The sequence below is a fragment of the Apis cerana genome, linkage group LG15 (assembly GCF_029169275.1).
Source record: "Apis cerana isolate GH-2021 linkage group LG15, AcerK_1.0, whole genome shotgun sequence".
Lineage (NCBI taxonomy): Eukaryota > Metazoa > Arthropoda > Insecta > Hymenoptera > Apidae > Apis > Apis cerana.
The window spans coordinates 6840727-6864816 of NC_083866.1; the positions used below are offsets into that span (position 1 = coordinate 6840727).

The window sequence follows — 24090 nt, forward strand, 5'->3', positions numbered from 1 at the left end:
AAATTCGGGGAAAAACTCTACAACTGTATTACGCCTGTGCTCAAGTTTCTCTCTCGATGCCGGCGTTGTTGGGATACGCGGTCGTTGTTCAGCGGCAAGCCGTTTAAAACCCGCTTAACTCAGGGAGGAAACAGATATTTCATATTGAATCTTTTCTTTCTTTCTTTTCTTTTTCCTTTTTTTTTTACTTTTTTCTCTCCCTTTATCGAAGGAATAATGACAAGCTCTTTCTCGCGAGATATCGAGCAAAAGGATTAGACGGATTACAGGAGGAGAATCGATATATACATATATATATATATAGATATACGGGCTACTACATCTCACTGTCGAGATGTACGAATGGACAGACACCTTCTCCAATTCGTATTGAATTTGCCACTCATTCGAATTGAATGGCGCGACACTCTATTCTATCCGGTCCATCGATCATTTTACCCGAAATAATAATTGAATTTCTATATATATGTATATATATATAGAAGAAGTGGATTTTTCTGAGAAATAAGAGAGCCTCATTAGGCTATTTATTGTATTTCATTTGGAAAGTAATTGGTTGTAACGAGAAAATAATATCTGAAAGAAAATTCTGCAAATGCAACTGAGCTTTCTAAACTCGTAGTAATATTCTCATGTATGATCGAAGATTTCATAGTCGGCTCGATCATTCACGAAACGAGGAATCGAAATGAACGACTCTGCTCTCGCTTCTTCCAATTTTCCTCTCCTGGCCAATTACTTCGAACGCTTTTTTGCGATCGAAATCACGATTCCCCGCGAATTAATATTCGAATCGGCTCCAAACGCTCTGGAAATCGTGTTCGTGATCGCACAACTCCCGAGACATTGGAGAGTACGAAGAACAGGATCTCGTTTCTTGCGTGCTGTAGATTAATCTCGCTTGTTTCGTTTCGATATGCTCATCGAGAAACACGAAGAAATCTATTTAGAGGAGAGGAGCTATGCTAGATAGAGAGCAATGCGTCATATTAATATACCTAAAAAAAATTGTTGTTGTTTCCGATTAATAACGGGATTGAGATTTAATTTCAATGCCAAAGTTCCGAATTTCCGTTGTTTTCTCGTCGAACGTTGGAAAAAGGACAGGGAGTGGAAAAAGTAAAAAGGAAGTAAAGTAGATCGGATAAGCGAGGAAACGTTAAAACAGAACGGTGGAAAATTCAATCTCGATATTACTTTGAAATAGGAACAGCGAGTAAGAAAATTAAACGAATCGGATAAATCAGGTAAAAAAAATCAGGATCTAAAGTAATGGTATATTGAAATTTAATCCCGATACGACTATCCGCACAATGTCCACCATGATATCCGAGGTTTCGAAGACGCGTCGAGGTTGAAAGGGATCGATATTCGCGAGAAAGGAAAGGGAGGGGGAAGAAAAAAAAAAAAGAAAAAAAGAAGGAGAGAAAAAAAAATGGAACGATAAGTGGGCGGAGCGTTGGAAGTCACGGTCTTTCCAGAATGGAAGAAATAAGATTCGCGTGCCTTTTATCCTCGAGGAGATAGAAAACGAAAGAAGAAACACGAATTCACCGGTTATTCCGCTTGATCGGAATTCCACGAACCGAAGTGAAGTCGTAGCGGCGATGAGCTTTCGCTTCTTTCTTGTAAAATCAAGGAATTGTATCGCGTGCTTGGAAATCGAAAGGAGCAGAATGGACGAGACAAGAGAGCGGAAGCCAAAAGGCGAGATTCCTTCTCATCCCTAATCGTTCGTGTTTAATTGCCATTTAATTTTTATTTATTTTAATTATTCCAATCGAGTCGCGTACGATCTCGAATTCACAACGCGGATAGAGGCAAAGAGAATATTCGAGAGGAGGCTTCGAGAGGTGTCTCCGCTCGACAAAGAAAGAGCCGAGGGACGTTTAAATCTCTGTTCGAACAAAACGTGGGGAGATAACCCAGAGGGAGTGGGCCAGCCCTAATTGCGAGATAGCGGCGCGACATGGTGGCGGATGCGAAGATTATGTGGAGCACGTTTGAATCGTAAAGAGGACAAAGGAAACGGTGTGTCCTCTCCGCATTGCGGTAATTTAGTTTTCGACCACACCTCGGGGAACAGATTTTCAGAAGAATTTCTCTCGATCAACTTCTCCTCCCTTCCAAAAGCTTCCAAAAAGGAGGGTGTCAATGTTCGAATACGTGTTCCAGAGACATGCTTAATATTTTCGATTAGATATATTTCGCCGACGATACCTTAAATCGATCGAGTACGAAAAGTTATTTTCCGAATCCATTCTTCGTGGATAGAGATGACGATATCAAATTTCCATTGAGTGATTTATCATTTGGGATAAAAAGAAGCGTATAAAGTGCATAAAGTAAGAAAAGGGAAACGATTTCATCGTAATAACAAAACACGCGTCGGCCTCTCCGCAAACAATTTCCTCGAGAAGAGTCCCCTCCCCGCTATTTGACGTTTCCTCCTCCGCCGCGAAAACTGTCGAACGAATTTTTTGAAAAATTAGAATTCTGCCTCGAAGCGTTGTTGTCGTTGCTCGCCGACATTTCGCGGATCGATCGATCATCTTCTCCACGTAAGAACAGGGATGAACGAGAGAGAGAGAGAGAGAGAGAAAAAGAGGGAGCTGAATCTGGCGGCGGGAACTTGGAAAGAACTGCCCTTTAAGTCGGATTAAGGGAATGAATATTAATAGTCCGCGGGGGAGGGTAGCGAAGTTGACCTCTCTCCTCTCTCCCGTCGATGAAGTTGCTCGTTAAAAAGGAATAATCGAGCAACCAGGAATGGAACCAGGTTTGGGACGAATATTTTTCTCGTTTCTCTTTCGTTCCCCTTTCGTTTCCGCGGAAAGTATTTGAAACAACGGGGAAATTTCAGCGCGATCGCTTTGTTGCGATTCTCTGCTCGCGATTGTGGCGGCATCCACCGTAAACAGGAGTGGATATTCTCCTACGGCAGCGTCGTAACTTTTCCTTTGAGCCAACTTTTCACTCGAACGTGAAAAAAAAAAAAAGAAAGAAAAGAATCGCACGGGGCGCAACTAAAAGGTGCGTTAAAAGACTCGTTAAACGTTTAAAAAAAAAAAAAAGGAGAAACGTGAAAATCAGTGAGCGAAGTAACCGGTTGGTTGTAACACAGCGCTCGTAGACCCAGTTTTCATTCAGCTAAAACCTTTTTTTACAGCCTTATGAATAATTTAGGCAAAATAATCGATACTTGACCCTTCTGCGACGATTAGACGCGCTCTTTCGCTATTCATTGACTCCCCGTTTACGATTTAAACCAGTCTCTTTCGTATCATGAATCTATCTCATGGAATAGTTATACTCTTCGATGCTCGGATTTTGAAGAAAAGAAAAAAAAAAAAAGGAAAATGAAAAGTAGAGAAATAATAAACACGATAAATTTATATTTCAAACGATTTTCTCATATATATAAAGAATTCTTTTTACTCAAAGGATCGTCCATCATCATCATTATCATCATCATCATCATCATTACTCGTTCTCCATCGAATTCGCGAGACAAATAAATTCGAAATCACATGATTTATTACAATTCTCACGTACAATGTGCATTTAATCCATTTAAAATTCAACAAACGGAATAAACAATGGCGAAGAAGGAAAATGGCGCGGATAGAGAGAGAGAGAGAGAGATAGGTCTAATAACGAAAATGGAATTCGAAGGTGAGCATCGAATCCCGCGTTAATCGTTTTCATCCAATTAAGAAGCGGCCTTTTTTTCATTATTTTAAGAGCGACGCCGTTCTTCTCCGCCTCGAGCCGATCGAACAGTCGCCGGAGTCGAGTTCCACGTCGGATCGTTTATATCGGCGCCATTTTCCAACCCGTTTAATCCCGGTAATGCGAAACAGTAAGGTATCCGCGAGCGAGGAGAGAGAGAATCGGGCCAGCTATCCGCGCAAACTGTTTTACGGTGTCGCCGCGTCGTTTCGAGAGTTCGATAGGTCGAATGGCCGTCGAGGGCGGACGCCCAAGGAATTGCATTTGAAATTGTAATACCTCTCTATCCTTTCTTTCTTTCTTCTTCGTTTTTTTTTTTTATGGATCCTGGAAATACGAGATTTTTCTTTCGTTTCCGCTTGAATTTCCTCCGGTTTCCGTATATACGTATGTATGCACATATATATACATATATAGATGTAGGAGTGTATAGGTTAGGTTCGATGAGCAGTTAAAGAATGAGTTTACGGTGTAGAGTATCTGGGGATTTGACGTGTTTAATGCGACGTTGAAAAATAAAAGAGGATTCGCTATTTCCTGGTGGGGGATACGGAATTTTTGATACGCGAAATAATCATGGGACGGTGTAAGTGCAATGAAATCCAAAAAAAAAACAAAAAAAAAATGGCAGTTCGTATTAATGGCGAGGCTCGTATCGGACACTCGTGCAAATGGAAAGCTGGATACTTGGAAGCTGGTTTCATATTTTTTTTTTTTTTTGGGGAGAGTGAAGAGGGGAGCAAATGAAGCATGGAATAAATGTCATCTATGTTGAATTCTATGTTAACCTTTGAACTACGATATATAAACGAATCAACGGAATCAACTTCCTGCGAATTTCCTAAATTCTTTTTCGAAAACTTTCAACTTCTATCCTTGTCGAATGATAATCTTGGAGGAAGAGAAAATTAGATTCGTCGGCTTTTCGCCCATCTTGTCTTTCCCCCATCGACACGCGAAACCATCGACGAAGGCAATCATCCAAGATGCAAAATTCGGAGAAATGGTGGATTTTAATCTTGGATTCGAAACGATTCGGCGTGAAAAATAGTGGAAGACTATCCGCAGGACGGGCAAAGGATCCGTAAGATCCTTCTAAATACCCGGCTCAGAGTCTCGTAAAACCGCGGATCCGACGTTGTTTGGAAGTAGGGATGGCCGGCTTGTCGCGTGGTCGTTGCCTAATCGTGCCTCTAATCCATCGTGATCGTGGCTTGGTGATCGGCCGCCTCCAGGATTAGCCGGGAAGATTAATCGATCGGCAGCACGCGATTCGTACCTCCTATACCGTGACCAAATCATTTGCTTTAATTCTAATACTTCAAACCAATGATTCTCAATATTTACGCACGAGAAGTTTCTTATTTCATTATTTCATTATTTTACGCGACGCGTAAAATTTAGCGTATCTTCCAAAAAATATAATATATCCAATTTTTCATTTTTCGCACGTGTTCGCGTTCGTGACGTGACCATGTATTTATTTATTATTTACGACTTTAATTCTTTGCACTCATCGAAAATCAATCATCCTCCCCTCAATTCGTGCATTATACTTCAGATCAACGATCCTCCACTACTTACGAAAAGTTTTATTATTACTTTTGAATATAAAGATGCGTATCTTGCAATGTAAGAATATCCAATACGTGTTCGTCAACCAGAAGATTAATTTGATCGCGACAAGACACGGATCAAAGATGGGTGGAGAAAAATCGAGAAGTCGAAGATGCAGCAACAAGTCTCGAGCCGAGGAACCAAGTATATCGAGAATAATACGCGTTAAAATTCACCGACCCTCTTTCCTTGCTCCTCCTCGACGAGAGAGGGTTTGTTAGCGCGAAATTTTCGATCTCTCCCCCCTTCCCTCTCGTTATCGTTTACTTATTGTTGTTGAGCAAAGCACGGCACGCTACTCGAAACGGAAATTTCGCGTAATTGCGACGAAACGAAGGAGGAAGAGGAGCAAAAACAAACAAGTGAAACCGTGTTTACGATCTTGCTCGCGTCTGTCGATCCCGAACAATACCTTCCCTCCTTCCAGTTTCGACTCGTTACAAGGAACGAAATGGCGCGTTTTTCGCCACGGTTTTCCGACCGTGAACACACACCCTTCCTCGCTGTTAATTCCTTTCCATAAATTCTCGCGCGAGAGGAGGAACAATGCGACGCGTCGAACACGCTCGCGCGGAAAATGGGAAGAGGCCGATAACGAGGCGGCGGACAATCGGCGGAGGAAACAGCCCAGCTGTTTCAAGAAATTACGGAATCCTCGCGATAGCCCCCAGCTCCTTTTCCTTCCCTTCCCTTTTCTTTCTTCTTCTTTTTTTTTCTTCGAGAGGAAACGAGTTTGGAAAATAAGAAGGCGAGGTTTTTTTTATCTTTTTAGAAAGGGAAGGAGAGATAAAGAAAATTATTAACACGGAGGAAAGAGGAATTATGCTTCTTCAATGGATGAGATTTAATTCTTTCTTTTCGAGAATAAATTTTATCGGTGGCTTTTGTTTCTAATTAATTGTTAAAACGAATATAATGGATTTCGTTCTTTCTCTCTCTCTCTCTCTCTTTCTCTTCGTTAATCGGTCCCCGTGGTTTTGCGAGGATAAACGAACGGTTAATTCGAGGATATTATTTATGGGCTGCGAATAAAAATAAAACTCGTATAATATTCCTCGTTTAAATATAAAATCTAGATCTAGCGCTAACGCGATATTATATAATTAATGTTGTTAATTATTTAGAGAAGCGGTGAATTAATGGGAGGAAAATCATTTTTCGCTTCTGCGACAATCGTTGAACGAACGAATTTCGATATAATCTGGACGTAATTCAAATGAAACGTAGACGGGGAGGATATATAAACCGTGCCAGAAAGTATTCTTTTTCGATTGAAAATTTTCTTCGGGGGGGATTTTAAAAGGAGGGATCGTTGAATCGTCTGTATTCTTTTATCCTTTTTCTTTTCTTTTGTTTTTTATCCGAATTACTTCGTTCGACGAAAAGGGAGAAACGCGAACTCGCGGTTCCCTCCGTTCCCTCGGGACTGCGCCACGATATAGGATATAGTCGGGAAATTTATGGACGCTAGCCAACCGAATGCGCAAAACACGGACGCTGCAAGCTTAGGATTTATCGTTCTGTGGTGTTTCATTCCGCCTTCCTTCTTCTGAAACGTAGTTCTCCACTCTATCGATCCTGTTTCCCACAACGATCGAAAATACCCTTGTTCGAAAGATTCAACGAAAGGTGACGAACTATTTTCCTCTTTTTCCAAGTTGAATTTAATCAACGAATTTAAATGCCCCAACTGCGGATCGCGGCCATTAAACCTGTTATTATATCTCATCAATCTTTCTCAAAAATTGCAGGAACAGAGGAAGATGATAGTAATTCCGCTTTAGAAATTCGCTGCCCTCAATTTTTGAGAATGGGATTTCGAGGAAAATGAGGTTGAAGCATGCCGAATGAAATAAATTATCCTTTCCTCCTTTGTTCGATTAAATTCGCAGAAATCATCCGCCTCATCTGCTAAACTACTACTGATATTACTGATCCTAGATAAAGGAAATACTTAATATCTCTCTCTCTCTCTCTCTCGATCTTGCTTCAACAACCCGACCGTTGCCAGAATCAATTCTTAAAAAAAGTTCAAGCCACACGTGTCCAATGAGAGATCAAGTATCCGAATTTCGGACACAGCCACTCACCCTTCGATCCGTTTAAACCTATTCGTCTCCATCCGTTACAAATCTCGGAATCGACTCCCCTGATTTCCCCCCTCTTCCTTTCTTTTCCTTTTTTTTCCCTCCCAGAAACCTCGTCGTGATACGGATAAATCAGTTGACGTCTCGCAAGATGGAACACGTTGTCGACAAGAAAGGGAACAAGGGGAGCGATGAAGTTTTATTGTCAGTCGACGAGCGAGAAAGAGAGAGAGAGAGAGAGAGATCTTCTTCTTGCCTGTCTCGTGTTAAATTATAGTCCCTCCCTCTATTCCCTTCCGTTTTTACGTCCTTTTTATACAGCTGAAGACTGTATAAACAGGCAACGAGGCGAGTCCCCGATTCCGCGACGGTTCCTCGAATCGAACACGCTCCTCCTTGCGCCTTGTCGAGAACAGCTTGCGAAAACCAGCCAGAACGAAATTTCCCTTTGAACAGTGACGGGTGACGGCGAACAGAGAAGAAGAGGGAGAGAGAGAGAGAGAGAGAGGAGGGTGTTTCCAAGGTAAGACGAGGGACATTTTACTACCAGCCAACTGATATGTAAATGAGAGGAAGAAGGGGAGAGGAATATCCGCGTCTGGAAGGAGGACGGTCCTGGTTCCACCACCTCCTTTGTTCGCGTGCTCGACATCCGTTTCCAACCCTCAGACATCTCCAACACCCTCGGCTGGCTCGGTTAACCGGGTCTAGCTGAACCGGGGTAGCCAGCTTCGTGTACGTTTTCGTGTTTGATTTACGCTCGCGGTTCGCGTAACACCGCGGAATCGCGTTACGATCTCACTCTGCTTTTGCAGTAAATTCTTTTTTTTTTTCCTTACCGGAGAAGAAGGAACAATGGAACGGAAAAAGGTTCGTTTCCTCGCGCGTTTCTTGAAAGAATTTCTTTATCGTGGAGAAAATGGAAAACTGCGGTGTTCATCGGCGATCTTTCGAAATTTCGAACGAAAAATTAGAAATGCTAGGTAATCATTTTCTTGTATATCGGGTAATTCGAGAAACTCGAGAATCGGGATTGTAAAAATTCCTCGAAGAAGAGGATCTTTCGCCTCTTCGAAAGATCGTGATCTCGATCTCTTGGATCCAAGTGAAATTGCACGTATCGCGATGCTCGAAATCGCAGAGGACGTCGACGATTCCATCGATGCTCCAGATCTCCGTTCCATTCATCCGAGTTTAATCTCTTGGCTCATCTCGCCGTTGATATTATTTCAAACGCCTCCCTCGTAACGCAAAAACCCTTCGTTCCCCGAATCGTCCTCCATTTCTTATCTTTCCTTCCTTCTCTCTCTTTCTCGTTGGAATTTCCTCTCGAGAAGAATTTCGATCGCAATTAGAAAGAATTTCTAGTCCCCTCCTCGATTCGATCCGTCGATTCGGAAAATGGCCGCCAATCATTTTTCTCTTATCGCGCGTGTCGAGGACACGCTCGCTTTCGATCGCGCGAGCAAAAAGCCGATCGTTTTTCACGGGCGGAAACGTAATTCGTTACACTCGTCCCACCTGTTCCGGGTAGCGATGCGGCGCGTTGAAATATCATTTATTGGCTAAACTTTGGTACCGGCCGGAGCCAGCTTATCGTAATCTGTACATTGTGCTTCACTCTCTTCACATCCGCTCGATAACCGACCCGAAACTTAATCCAACGCTCGGTTACATCGGTAACGCGAATTATAGATTTCTCTCTTTTCTTCTTTTCTTTCGCTCTTCTCTCGAAACAGTCTTCTCCAATATTCCTTCGCACGCACCTTTATTTTCACTTTTGCTCCGATATGTATTTCGAATTTTGATCCTCGAATCCGTAGGATTTTCGTCGATTCTTTCAATTAACGCTCTACGCTTTTATTGTATATATATATATATATATACAATTTTATGTTTTCATTAATTAGTTTAATTTCGAATGATATATCGCATCAAGTACTTGGGAGGCGAGGCGTTGGGTGATAGTCGAGAGTTCCATTCGTTGCCGCTGATATTTACACTTCGTGTATATTTTTCAGAAAAATCCCGTTCCCCCGATTTCTCGTAATTCTTTGAAGGAGAAGTATCCGGTAGCCTCGTTCCATTCTTGCACTGGATGCGGGGAATTTCGCGGAAAATTATTTTAGGGAGGGGAATTCTTTCGATGGTATCGATCCGACGATGTCGAGGCATTTTCTCTTACCCCCCTCGGTTATTCTATTTCCTCGACAACTTGGACCGCTTCCCTCGCCGCCGCGGATTTAAGCGAGCGCGCAACACGAATAAGTTGCGCGTAATTCACGGATAAGGAAACCGATCCGTGGGGAGGAAGTGTAGGTTGGATGCCAAAGAAGTATCAGCGTCACGTGGAATAACATTTGTCGTGGAAATTTCGCGGCGGTAACGCGATGGAAACCGATCGAGCGAACGAAACCAATTTTTGGTGTGTATATATATATATATATATATACACATATATTTCTCTACCCGTCCATTTCGTTTTCTTGAATTTCAAAAGGATTCGAATTTGTCGAGACGCGACAAGAGTTACGAGAATGAAATAATACATTTCGTGGTCCGGGCTTTTTTCATTTTTTTACCAATGAGGCTCGATTATGGAAAAAGGCGGATTTGTTCTAGTTAAAGGAAAATTTCATTAAGCTCAAGATTCGTGTATTTGATAAATTTTTCTTTCGTTTTTTTTTTCCTTTAAATTGTCCAACGATACAATGCGGAATTGGAGAATGGAAACGTTTGTACCTATTTATATCTATTATCGAAATACGATAATACATTTTCAATGGATCCAACAACAATTCGGTCGAAAATTGCATCCTATTTGCAATTAAAATAACACATCCAGATGAAAGAAAATACATCTCCGTCCGATTCGACGATAAATTTACATGGATTCAACGGATCTGAGTTTTAGTTTACTCAGTAAAGTTCCTCTGACTTGGAAACGCGAGTATCGGGATCGTTATCACGCGAGGCAAAGGATGCGCTTGGTACGTGCCTCATCGATCATCCAAATCAACATCGACCCTTGACTCGTTCTTTTCGGGTTTAACCCCCGCTGCCGAGGGTTATGTGCATTTGGCCGAGCGCCAAGCCAACATGGCGTCACGGTTTTAACGGTTCGAAGCGATGGGATGACGTGCTCGCCCGGCCAGATCCAGAAACCCAGAAATCCGAATTTTATGCGCTTCCTTCCAATCTCCCCCGGAAGGAGAGGGAGGGGAAAAATGGCACTCTCCTCGAGGGTATTTCGCGCGATCTTCACGCGCTCGTCACATCTTTTGGACGGCGACCTCGAAGGGATTCTGTGCACAACGGGTCGAAACGAGCATCCTTGCAAAGAGATACGTCAGGCGTGTCCGATTCGTACGTACGCGAGCAAGCTTAGAAAAATCTTGTGCCAAATCTCTTCTGCGCGAGATAAGTTATTTTTGACAAGTTCTTTTGGAAATTTTCGAAACGTTCTCCTGAGAAACACTCTCTGAAGATGTCATGATCAGCATCGATCCGACCGAAGGGGAGGTTTATTTCGATCCTTCCCTCTTCGTAGAAACGAAAGTATATCATTAATTTTTAGATTCACTTTTTTAAATTAGATTTTTTTTTGTTTGCCTTTTACGTGGAAGAAACGGCACCTTCGATCTAAAATTTCATTAATCAGTGGAGTAACACATTTCACATTTTCAGGGGAAAAATAGGGATGTAACGCAAGTTTTGAAATAACTGCGGGATAAAATTTTCGCTAGTTTGATAATTTCTCGCGATAATTTCCCATCCGGTTTATAATATTTCAAGCGTTCCACGCGGGAACGGAAGGGGAGGAAGCGCGATAAAGTTCGTTTCGAGTTTAACTCCAAGCCGCCCCTCCCGAAAAGAGAAGGTAACCCGGTAAACAATGGAATTTTCACCTGGTCTTTTCGTGGCCGACCGTCACGATTATTATTCTCCTCGCGATTAGATCTCTCGCAACAACTGATGTTGTTAACGACGAAACAACGGTCGGAAACCAGCCTCTTCGAACGCGTGATCCTCTTAAAACGTTCCCTTTCCGCTCCACGTTATTATTATGATCGAAAAGATTGCAACTATCGCGAGATTTTTGTTTTCTCCTTTTTCCTTTTTTTTTTTTTGCCCGCGTTTTCACGGAAGCGCGAAAGAGCGAAATATCCGAAAGTAATTGCCGTGAATTTTACACACGCTCCGCCATTCTTGAAATTCTTTCTACGCCCGCGGGCTATTCGCTATTTCGATGATCGATTCGTGTAGTTTTGAGCGTTCTTTTTTCCTCCCCCTTTTTTTTTATTCGAGGATAAAAGCGCGAAGAGGGTGGAGAAGAGGATGGACCGTATGAACAACTGTTTCATACGAAATTCCGATAATCCGGCGCGCGTAATTCTGTTCGTAAACGATGTCAGGAGGATCGATGATCTTCGGGCACGTAAATCCTGTGGAACCCGGATTAACCGGATTATTATTTATTTCGGAAATTGTTCCGGAAGATATTTTTCGGCTGAAAAAATTCCTTCTTCTTTTTGTATTTACCGTATCTATCCCCTCTTCGTTCCATTGATCGCGTATGCTTCAATAATCTGCCCGTCGAACGATGATCGAACTGCATATTTACAGGGCTCCCACCCTCCTTAACGTGATTAATAGTTTCGCGTAATTCGAGTGATTGTTGAACGATTGAAATTCTCTGATCGGGCAAGTGCGTCGAAACGAAACGAATTGAACTCGTGTTCAAGTTTTTATTATTGATTGGGAAATGGCAATTTTTACATAGAAACCCGTTTGTTTTCGGGCAATTGGTTTTATCCGTTTATCCTCGCGCGTGACACGACTATTCTTCCTAATTAAACACGGAGCTCCTCCGAGTTGATTAACCATCGAGAAGGGGACGAAAAAGAGAAAGGAACGAGATAATTAATACAGAGGAGCGAGACTTTGGTTGAACGATAAATAACACCCGGGCTCTTCTTGTCGTCCCTCGTCGACGTCCATTTCACCGCGATCTTTGCCTTCTCCCCCTCCCCCCTATATCGTATCCCCATATACGAAACGAAACGAAATACGAACGCGAGGAACGTGGAAGAATCGATGGCGGATACCTTCCTTCTTATCTATCTTCTATCTTACCCCTATACTTTAGCGAAAAATCAACAATAAAAATTACTCGTTGCAACCCTCGTATAACGAGAGATAAAGGTTAGAGACGAATAAGTTGGGGATGAATAGCAGGCGAATACCAGAAGTTGAAGGAGGGTGGAACGATTTCGCGCGGCTCCTGGCCCGTAATGGGCCGACAATTATACGAGAACTCGAACCGGGCTCCTGGTGGGCTCCATTCCGCAATATGCTCGTTAAACTTGCTAGAGAGATTTATAGAGTCGACTAATGGAAAGTGGGGAAAACGGGGTAGGAGGGCGGAAATCTGTTTCTGTTCTCTGGAAGGGGAGGAGGGAAAGAAGGTTCGCCAAGATTCTTCTTCGTATTCTTCCTCATCTTCGAAGAAGATCATTGGACGAGAGTTTTCCTATTCCCTTCCATTCCTTGTTGCAGCTACTTCGATATCCTTCAATTTGAATAATTTCTTTATTTCGTTTGATTTTTCGACAAATTGATTTTTTCAAAGTGTTTTGAAGCGACTCGAGAGAAGGGATCATTTATTCAGGGATCGAACTCGTGCTCGTTATTGTTGCAAAGCATTTAATATTTTACATACAAATCGGCCGATAACGTAAAATGTGAAATTCTTCGGACGGTATATCGTTCCAACTTCCTTTTTTCTTTTTTTTTTTAACGAATATTAACGAACTTTGCCCGCTTATCGTCCATCGAACGTCTGAAAAATAATAAAAAAAAAAAAAAACATTGGACACGGACGAGTGGATAAGGGAAACATCGCGGAGAGAACTGGATTGAAAAAAAAAAAATAGAAAAAAGACGAGAGAACTGGTGGATAGATAGTCCGTCCAGCGAATCGAAACGACGCAACGATAACCATGATGGCGTAACGATTAAATCGGACCGTATAAAAAATTGGGGCGCGAGTTTTGGCGGCCCGGAAATAACAAAAAAAGAAAAAAAAGAGGAAAGAAAAAAAATAAAAGAAAATAAAAAAAAACCGAATCCACCGACAGATTTATTCGTAATCCGAAAAAAAAGCGAAACATTCGACGAAAAGGTGAAACAGTCAATGCGTGGAGAAAATGTAAAGTTGATTTGCTCCTCGACCTTTTAACTCGAAATATCGATCCCGATTTCCACGATTTTTACGAGTCTTGGTCCCCTCCCCATCTCGAGGTAACGAGGCGTGGAGAATGTAAAATGGATCTCGAAAAGGCCACGATTTTATTCCTCCTTATCGAGTTAGAGAAGCGGAAGGATAGAGAAGCAACGCGCGGAACCAAAACCGGGCGAGTGGAATTCGTTCAACCAAGGAGGAAGTATTGAGCCGCGAAACGAAAGGGGACAAGTTTTAATCCAATCTCACAGTTGGAATTTCGTATTAAACGTTCCGCCGGAGCGAGAAACCGCTTGGCCACCGCGGAACGGAACGTCTCTTTTTATAAACCGTGGCGAGAGATCGATTTCGATCGAGCAGCGCAAAACTGGGGATGAGAAAGATTCGAATCGAAGAGAAAATCGATCTACCGAAAATTCTTTATTGTTCTTTCGTACAGTGTTTCACGAATTCCAAGAATTTAGGGAAGGAAATTGGAAAAGAGAATGAAAACGCAGCAACGAGAGGAAGAGTAAACGAACGAAAATAAGAGATGACGGGAGACAGTTAAGGTGGACGTTAAGAGAGACGACGTGTCGGGGCCGATGGTTTATCCAAACGATTATCTTGGCCCACTTTACGGACAACCGGTGGATGGACACGATCCTGGTGTCCTGGCGAGGGGATGCGCGCGCGCGCACTCGATATGACACTCGATAAATTTACGAGGACGGTGTGTACGCGCTCTCTCCAACGGCCCTCCACGTCTCTTCGGAACGACAGCACGTCGCGCAGATGCGCCACGCTCTCCCTATAATATATCCATCTATATACCCTCGTAAAACCAAAGATCGGCCCTCTCTCTCCCTCTCCCTCTCCCTCCTTCTTCCCCTGGCTTATGACGTCCGCTCGTTTTCGACCCGCTGTCGCCGACAGACCGCTCGTCGGCCCGCGAAAATTTCAATCCGTGGTGGTGCTCCATCACACCCTCGGATGGAAATTAATCGACGACCAAATCGACCTAACGAGCATCTCTCGCATATCCCTCGTGACCCGATTCGTCGTGTACAGTGATCGAGGTCAACGATTATCGAAACATGCACGCGCCGATGTGTACACGCATCCTCCCCCCCCCCCTCTCTCGACTTTTCTTCCGTTTTTGACATCTCTTCGAATAAATCGAACGTCCAGATTTTTTCCTCCTTTACTTTTTTTTAAAAAGCGTTTACGCGGATTCCTTTTTCCTCCTTCTTTTTGAATGGAGACTTTTAAACGAAGAGAGAGAACGATGGAATTTCATCGGGAGTGCAAAGACTCTTTCACTGGATGGAAAGCGCTCCGGTAAATTTAATCATCGACCAACAAAAATCGCAATCTCTTCCAAGTGTCGCGTGTACATGTATATGTACGTGCGCGCGCAAATTCGAACAATGTCGGTGGTTCTCGGCGAAGGAGAAGCAGCCGTGAAGGAAGAGCGTAGCGCAAACAGTGGCTCCCTCCCGACCATTCGCTTCACGCCTGTGAAACGAAAAAGAAAGGATCGTCGAGTGTTTTCCGATAGTAGTAGACGAAGGGGGGAACACGAGGAGCAGCAAGGAGGTCCGTGTTCCGGAAACGGACGACTAATTGGTTTCTTTTTCTTCTTCCTCGACCGAAAGTTAAACCCGCCACCGACTCGAGCACTCTTCTGCCTTCCGGTGGAATCGTCCTCCCCTCCTTCTCTCTTTCTTTCTATCTATCTCTCCTCCCCCCTTCTAGCGCTTCTGTCGCTATTTTTAATTCGTCCTATAAACCCCGCCACTCGACCAAACGAAAGCTCTAATTAGATCCACCTCCTCTTCTCCTCTTTTTCGATATTATTTTAGGAGTCGTCGGCAGGTTCCTCGACTTAGATTTCCTTTCTCCAGATTCTTTTATTTATTTTCGTTTAATCGGGGGGCGGATTAGCGGTTAAGCGAATCGAACGAACGTATTCGATTCGGTAATTGAAGTAAGAGGATCGTCGAGAGGAGAGTTGGGTATCGGAAAAGTGACATTAGTTAAAAAAATTTGGAATAAAGTTAGTTTGCAAGTAATTACTCATTGAAACGCTCGAATAATATTTATTCTAGTGGCTTATTTACAAGTTGATTCCGTTTTTCGTTTGCCATTTTAATTATTATTGAACGAATATATAAATCGAATCGAGATAACTTTATTCGTAACCTCGTTAAATTTTCCCCGTCGTTAAAAACTTGGAAGAAGCGCGAGAAACGATACAATTGATGTTGCGATTTGTAATCGCAGAGAATAGAAAAGGATATTAGTCGTTGTTGGCCAACGAACAAATTCTATTAACTATTCGACTAACGGGGGAAAAGGAAGGGTTGGAAGAGGAAGAAGAGGAAGAAGAAGGGAGAAAAACCCCGATCCTAGCGGAAATCGACTGGCCGGTGGAAAACGTTGGAGGTTCATTCGGAGTTGCGATTTCGAGGCCAGAGGTCCTCCTCCCATTCATTATTCATGAGGACCAGCCGTGTCTCGTTTCCTATCCCGAGTACGTGAGCTTCCGCCACCGCCCTTTCGCCCCGCAAAACTCTGCACGCGTTCCACGGGGGATGTCCACGAAAATTTCCTTAAACCGAACCGTCCCGTTTAACGATCCCATTCAATTATTAATAAGAGGACCAGAGAAATTGTTTCGCCCCTACTGAAAACAGAACACGCGTTGTTAAAAATATTAAAAGCTCCAAATATTAATTACAGGTTGACAGGGCAGTGAAAACAATAAATATAAACGTACGAGTTTTACAAATAGATACCAACTATGAAGTAACGGCATAGCAACATTGAATAATAAATACCATAAATAAAATTTCAGTGAATTTTAAATTCTATAACAAATTATCCTCCTAAAGGTTATTTTCTTTAACATTTTTAGAAGAAAGGGTAAGAGATCGGTTCGCTCAATCTTTTATGAAGGATCGTCGTGCTTCGAGTCTTTGGATAATGACGAGTACGTTTCAGGGATTCACATTGTTTTCACATCAGTTTGAAGCGTATTATGGCAAACGATATTTCGTATATCGTATTCCGTGGAAGAGCGCGCTTAAGTCTTCCGATGTTCGTGATAACGTGAAGCACGAACACAATTCTAGGATTGTGACGATGTCCCCTCCATTGTTTTCGTGCCGGTTTCCACCGTATAGAAAGCAATATTTCGTTACGCATTTCTCGTACGACGCATCAAAAATGTTAGAATACCATCGAGAAACAAGAAAGTACAAAGTTCTAAAGAAACCTAGAACACCTCTCAAAATTAATCATTATGATAACTCGCGTAGTACGAGTACATTTCTGGAATTGCGGACGATGATTTCCATTGTTTTTTGAGTTTGAAGCGTATTTTCTTATCGCGTGCAAAGACTTTGGGAAAGAACGATCAAAAAACATTGCAAAAACAAAACTCTCGAAATTCTCTCTTCAATCTCTTCAAAAGTCGTCTGCACCACGATTCCCACGATTTCAACCCTCTCCTTCTCGGATCGGTTGGACGTTGAGGGAAATAATAGGTTCGTGTTCGGATTTATTACGCTCGTAGGCAACATCTGGCACCGAACTTTCCGCCCGCAACAGCTTCATCCACCGCTCTGTGGATGTGCGTTCCTTCCTCCCCCGTATCTTGGATACGCCTCTGTATCGCGAGTGGAAAAGTTTTCGTTTGTGTTGGACGGCGTTTCATTACCGAGAGGGAGAATTACGGTCGCGCGATCGGCTCGCTCGGTTAATATCGTTCTCGAAATTTCTCTTTGAACTGGATCATCCGCCCAATGTACACACTGGTGCAGCGCTAAGAAGGCAACTACTCGGAGGCAACGTTGCTCTGCACGTGACGAGAGAAGATACGTTACCGCCGTTTAAAGAGAGATAATATCGCTCTCGATTACGTTACGATTTTACCAGGATATCGCGGATAATTTGTTCCTTACGACTTATCTTCGAACACGAAAATATATAAATTTCGCGAGAATTAATCAACGAATGAATCTGGTGACGCGGTGTGGGAATTATTCGTCCGTACCTCTGTGTAAATCGCGGGTAAGGGTAAAGGTTAGGGTGGATTTATTTAAAATTATTTATGGAACGAACAATCCTTCCTGTCGTTTCTTTCCGCTCGATTTATCGAGATTTCTTTGATCTCCGTGCATTCGTTACACTTGTCCAGCCTCGAAGATTCGCTTTAACGGAGTGAAAGCTCGCTTTTTGCGTTCACTGTTCCAGACCGTGCTCACATATATTCCTAGGCGCGTATTATTGAGTTAAATAAATAAAAATTATCGTTCGATCCGGGATCTTTGAAAGGAGATCGTAACGGGACCAAGAGTACAATTGTATAAATATCTGTTACGGAAGGTAGAGGATTCGGGGGGAAAAAAGAAGAGAAACCCATCAACCGGATCCGTATTGGCTGAACGAGTAGCGTGAGCTCGTTTACCACCCCGGATTCGATTCCGCGTACATTTTCCTTTGAATTTTCCTACTCTTTCTCCGCATTGTGACAGAATATTTTTCTTGTCCAACATCAAAATATCGAGAGAGAAAGAAAAATTCGTATACACAACGATCGAAAACAATCGAGGACATGGATCGATTGAAATTTCATCTCCAGAGATCCATTAAGAAAGATTCGCAAAGATATTCTTTTTATACGCGCGATAAAACTCGATTATTCTCAACGAGGAGGAGCAGTTAACTCGTATATGGCTGGTTGTATTCTGGATTATTCCGTGGGTGTCGTAACAAACGCGCCAATAGTCAAACAGTTCTATCGCGAGCTGCGAAGGGTGAATCGAGGGTGTGCCTCGACCTCGCCGATTACCGCACTGTCGAGTAATTGGGCCAACGACGTGTACCCTCCTAGCATCCTTCGTCCTCTGGGCTCCTGCAAATTCGAACTCGAAATCTCACTGGATGGACGGTGATCGAGTCGTTTCCGCGAGAAAATTTAACGAAAGAAATTGGCTCGCTATAAAACGAAACTAAGAGGGGAGGGGGGAATTATCTGGAAGAAGATAAGAGATCTGCAATTTGGAAAATCGTCCGTGGGGAGGAGGGGATGTGCAGAGGTATCGTCGTCGAGGAGAATCGCCTCGATTATTGGGGAGGGGATGTGGAGAGAAGCACGTTGGTTCGTTTATACCTGGTCGCAGCGGTCGTTAAAATTTTACGAGGAGGATCGCGGTGGAATAGGCTGGATCGGTGCGCATTCGATAGCCCGCGTGCCGTTGTTATAGTAATTGGAACATGGACGCCATTCACCCAACGAAACGATTTCTTTCTCGAAAGATCCTCGAAAGATTGCTATAATTATAGGTCTCGAGAAAAGGAAATTTTATCCGCAAGATTTCGATAAGTCAAGATGCTCTCCAGATTCGGATAGAATATTCCTCTCTGGTCCAATGGATCGCTGCGCTCCATCTTTTCTGCGTTTGCAATTTGCAAGATCGTATCGCGCTTTGCATCCCGCTACTGCGTTTCTATCTAGAAACGATGCTCGACACAAGCATGCTACGACATTGTATTTTTTATCCGTGAATTACGAAAGAACGTTCGTCTCTAACATCCTTCCGAGAGATAGTAATTTTATATACTCTTCGTTAATAAAAAAACGGCGTCTGATTTCAAATTCGATCCGTTTCAGGAAGGATTATCAACGATAATAACAGAAATTATCAACAAATCGGAGGATAGAGACGAATAATATAAATCGAAACGACTTCTGAGAAACGATTAAAGTTATATTAGAATAAATATGTTTACATATACGATCGGTATTTCTGTTCCCGTTCTCCTTTCCGAATAGGACACAGCGAGCTAAGCGCAGTAGAACAAAGGCATCGTCACGATCCACACCACGCTCTATCAGATACATTCTTTCTCCGTATTCTTCATTTTAATATTACCTATTACTCCCCTATCATAAAACATTCGAATCGAATCGAATCGAAAGATGGATCGATCGACATACGACGATAAACAAAAATAATTTGCCAATTCGAGAGACATCTGCGAATCTCGTTTCGTCACGTTTCCGTACCGGCGCAAAATTCACGCGATACGAATTCAGGCGAGAGCCTAGGATCGAGATTAGGAACGCGCGAGGACAGACAATGCGCTTATCGTACATCCGGTGTTTCGTTGCTCAAATAGGACAAACCTTAGGCCGCGATTAAAACGAAACGGCCAGTGAATTTAATATATAACCCTTTCGTTTTACGAGCTGTGCACGAGAGAGGACAAATTGAACGGATCCGCGTTTGATCGCGCGGATTGGCCGTGGGCCAACTGCCGACTAATGGCAACGCTCGAAATCCAGGGCGAAACCCGCCCCTTGAATATTTCAAGGGAATCTTCGAGGGGGATGCACGCTCTTCTCCTCGATCGCGATAGGCCCCCTTCTCTCCCTTTCTCTGTCCAGAAATTTTAGCGAGCTCTTCGACTTGTCTGTCTCTCTCCCCCTCCCCGTGCAGTGGTACAAGTGACTTTTTATCGAAGACTTTTGGTTTCTTTTTTTTTTTTAGGAAAGGGATTAAGAGAGGATCGCGCGATTCGAAAGGTTGGCGAAAAGTTGGCCAAGAGAGAGGAGGCATCGAGTGGGTTGAGAGTTACCAAAACTCGCGCCTAAGAAACTTTTCAGACGGGGATAGACGCCACCACCCTCCCTGCCAGCGATCCGGGGGAAATTCGAATTTTCCGCGGAACTCTGATCTTTTTAAGGAAAAAAGAAAGAAAGAAAGAAAGGAAAAGGGTAAGTAGTTAGGGATTATTTTCTCTCCTTAATCCTTTCGTTTCGTTTCCGCACGTGAGCAGTTTCTGCTTCTCGATATTAATGCCCTTTTCGTGTACGCAGAGTGTTTACAATCGCGTTTTACGGATGATGGAGAGATTCGAAAGGATCAGGGTGCAATTATGGTGCAAAGTAAAATGATGGTTCGAGGAAGGATCGATGGATTGCGAAACCGTGGCACTTTGATCCAGAGGCCCTCGCGCGGATTCTGATTACAATTAACATTTCAAGAGGAAAGCAGATTGTAATTCGTAATGTTGGATCCGAAACTCTCCAATCTGGATTCTGATTAAAATTCGCGTTAGGGGAAGGTCGGTTAGGAGGTCGAGTCGGGAAAAGCGGTTTTTGAAATCATTCGAGGAGAAGGATTTGATATTTATTATTAATTTCCGTCCCGTGATTCTCGAGCGATTCCCTTTGCTCTCGAGGCGAACACTTTTCCAAACGCGACGTCTTCGCGATTCGGTTGGAGGATTTGCCGAGTGTTACGGCGAGTTATGCGAGCTTTTGCCGGTAAAATCGGCTTAACGCCTGTCGCGATAAACCCAGCCACGTCGTCACGGGACGAAAATGAGGGAGGCGAGGGGAAATATCGCGTCTCCTCCATGATGGATCATCGATTGATGCGCGACTCTGATCTTCTTCTCTCTTCCTTCTTTTTTTTTCCTTTCGTTCGAATTATTAGCTTCGTCCCGCTGAACGAACGTTTCGCGAATGCTCGAGGGGGACGGGGAGGGAAGATTCTCGCGAAACTTGCGAATTCAAACGATGGGGGGAGGGATAAAGGATATCCCGAGCCGGCAAATGAAGAAAAGTGGCAGAACACGGATGCAGGCACGAGCCATCTTTTAAGGATAATGCTGATCGTTGGAAGGAAATCACGAGTAACGATTCGTTCGATTCCTGCAAGTCGTATCGCCGATTTATCCGATATCAGCGTACAGCGACGTTAAAGTGGCGGGATATAAAGGGAGACAACGGAGCTTGAACTTTTAACGACTCCAATAATTCGAAAGAATCCATTCGACTTAATTTCTCTTTCATACTGCAACAGATATCTCTTGAGAAGAGCGAGAAAATTCTTTCGACTTTGGAGCGAGCGAGGGTGGAAAATGTCAAACTTGGAAACTTTCCCCTTTTGTATCTTCCCCGTCACGATATCAGAATATTGTGTATGATTCGTAGATTTATTGACAAGTGAGAAAAGTTTCGAGAATTCGTAGAATCTCACATGCATATACATATTTATATATATATATATCCTCGATAACAAGCGACAGTTCGAGAAATGGAGCGTTGAGAAATCGTTGCGAGAATTTCGAATTTATGTCGCGACTCGTTTCTTTATTCGAGCGAGGACAAACAAAGACGTAAAGAGGTAGCTATAAACCTTCTCGTCTCCCCTCCCTCCTTGTGAAATCTCGGTTCTATTACCCGGTTGGAATAGAGACGTCACGGAAACGTCGGATACAATGGTTTTAGACGAGATCCTGCGAATTGGAGGAGGAGAATCCGCCGAGCTGTCCGCTGTACGATAAGTGATCGAGCGGGCAGAGGTTAATGCGGCGTGCAGACCGTGGAGCGGCCGGCCAGCTCCAATATAAATTTGCGTTTACCCTGTTTATTACACGTGTATTTTATCGAGTTCCTGTCACACGCAGCCACGGCCAGATACAAGGGGGCAAACGATAAATCTTATGGCGCTCCCGACCGGGACAGCCATAAAGATTTTTCCCTTTGCGCCCTCCTTCGCCCTCTGCACCGCCCGTGCGCGGGTTAATAGACGTGTTTGATTAACACGTTCTCGCTCCTTACGACCTACGATTCACGTTTAGATTTACGTCTTCCGTCAACACTTATTCCCCCTAATTATTCCCTCGATTCGCTTCTTGAGAGTTACGAGTAACGCGTAAATACGTATCTTTCTTAATTTATCGGGATAATCGTTTCATTTTTATCTCTTATTTTCATTCCTTCCGATCGAATTCGTTTGGTTTATCGATCCGGCCAAGGATCGTATTTTAGAGAAAACGACAATCGTATACGGCGCTATATTTTGACGTCTTCCTCGTATTTCCTTTGCGTAATAGTTCTCTCTCGTGTTGCTTTAATTGATTTGTTGAGAAACGAATTTGGAATATCGTTTCTGTTCGAGTTTGAGTCGAAATATGTGGTTTCGGGGAAGATTTTATCGACGAGAGGACTGGTTCGGTCGTGGAAATGAGAATCTTGAAAAAATGACATCGATATCCGTATTAAAGAAAGATGAATTGGAAAGCCAAAGTGGAAGCGGAGTTGGACGTATCTGTCAATGACAGTTTTCAATGACATTTGGGTGCAAAGTGAAAAAAATTGGAAACGGAAGATGAAAAGTTGCGCCGTTTGAAAGCGTGCTTGTCGCGTAAAACTCGAAACTCTAAAGGTAGAAGTGCATTTTTGAGTGGAATTATGATCTGGACGCCGATGAAAGTCCTAAACAAACGCCATCGTTGACTGTACGTAAAGGGAATAATTCATTATTCTTTTCTGAAACGAGGGGATAGATCCGTTAATCGATAGACGCGGACTTATTCTTCTGCGTAACAACGCTCCACTGCACACATCGCAAACCATTTTAAAATTAGCTCGAATCGAAATATGAAATTTTAATTCATTCATTAGATATCTCGCCGATCGTCTCGCCATTTACAATTGTTTTTAAAAAATAAAATATTCGATACTCGAGAAGCTGTAACTTTTCTCGCATTAAAATTATAAAAAATGGCTCAATTTTCTTCAATAAAAATTTCATATTGTACGACCTAATATATCGTGTTTTCAAACGATAATTATGAAGAATTTAAATTTCTTTTTGGTTCAGAGTGCTAATCGTTAACCCACTTAGAAATGCAGTTCGTGCATTTCTAAATTCACCGATTCATTTATCTCAATCGATTATCGCTCGTTTCGCGAAACATTTACAATTGTTTTTAAAAAATAGATATACTCGACGTTGGAGATTCCGTGCAATTTTTAAAACCATAAATTTTTATAAATTTAACAAAGCATTTTAATCAAGTATATCATTATTGGAGTCTCGTATTATCTTGATCGGATAATGCATTATAATTTCGAAAATATATTCCTCTTCCGATCAACGAAACCGGCAATTTCACGCGATACGGCCTAATGCATACGTTATGGGGAATAATTATGGACCGCGAAGGGTTGAAATTATCCAGCCCTTTTATTTTTCCAAAACACGTGCACCATTCATAATGCGGGTTACATTTTTAATCACTCCAACTGCATACTGCTGGTTCAAGCGAGAGGCCAGTGTGGCCGGCGTAAACGTCGTTTCGTTAATGCCGATACGTCGGGGTTGCGCGTCGGTTAATAGGGTTAATAGGGTGCAGGGAAACCAGTGCGCAAGGGAAACTCGGCCAGTGGCCGAGCGCACGCATACACACGCCGCTCCAGCCCCCTTTTATTTATTATCCGCTGCTCTCAAATTGGCCCGCGCGCATCCCGTCCACGCCAATACGGAAAATTGGCGCAATTTTCAAATCGATGCTGCTTTTCCTCCCCCCTACTTTTCATCGATTCGCTTCCCTATATGCATGTAC

At 43.0% G+C, this 24090-nt stretch overlaps 1 protein-coding gene and 1 long non-coding RNA gene across 8 annotated transcripts in view; one reads left to right on the plus strand and one right to left on the minus strand.

The window, feature by feature from the left end:
* The window catches only part of LOC108002292 (uncharacterized), a 137747-nt gene that overhangs the window by 100589 nt on the left and 13068 nt on the right, over positions 1-24090 (plus strand). The window contains exon 5 of the long non-coding RNA XR_003698721.2: positions 20220-20446. This is a non-coding gene — a long non-coding RNA (uncharacterized LOC108002292). The remainder of the gene's footprint in view (positions 1-20219; positions 20447-24090) is intronic.
* The window catches only part of LOC108002290 (complexin), a 215973-nt gene that overhangs the window by 79959 nt on the left and 111924 nt on the right, over positions 1-24090 (minus strand). The window lies entirely within an intron of this gene.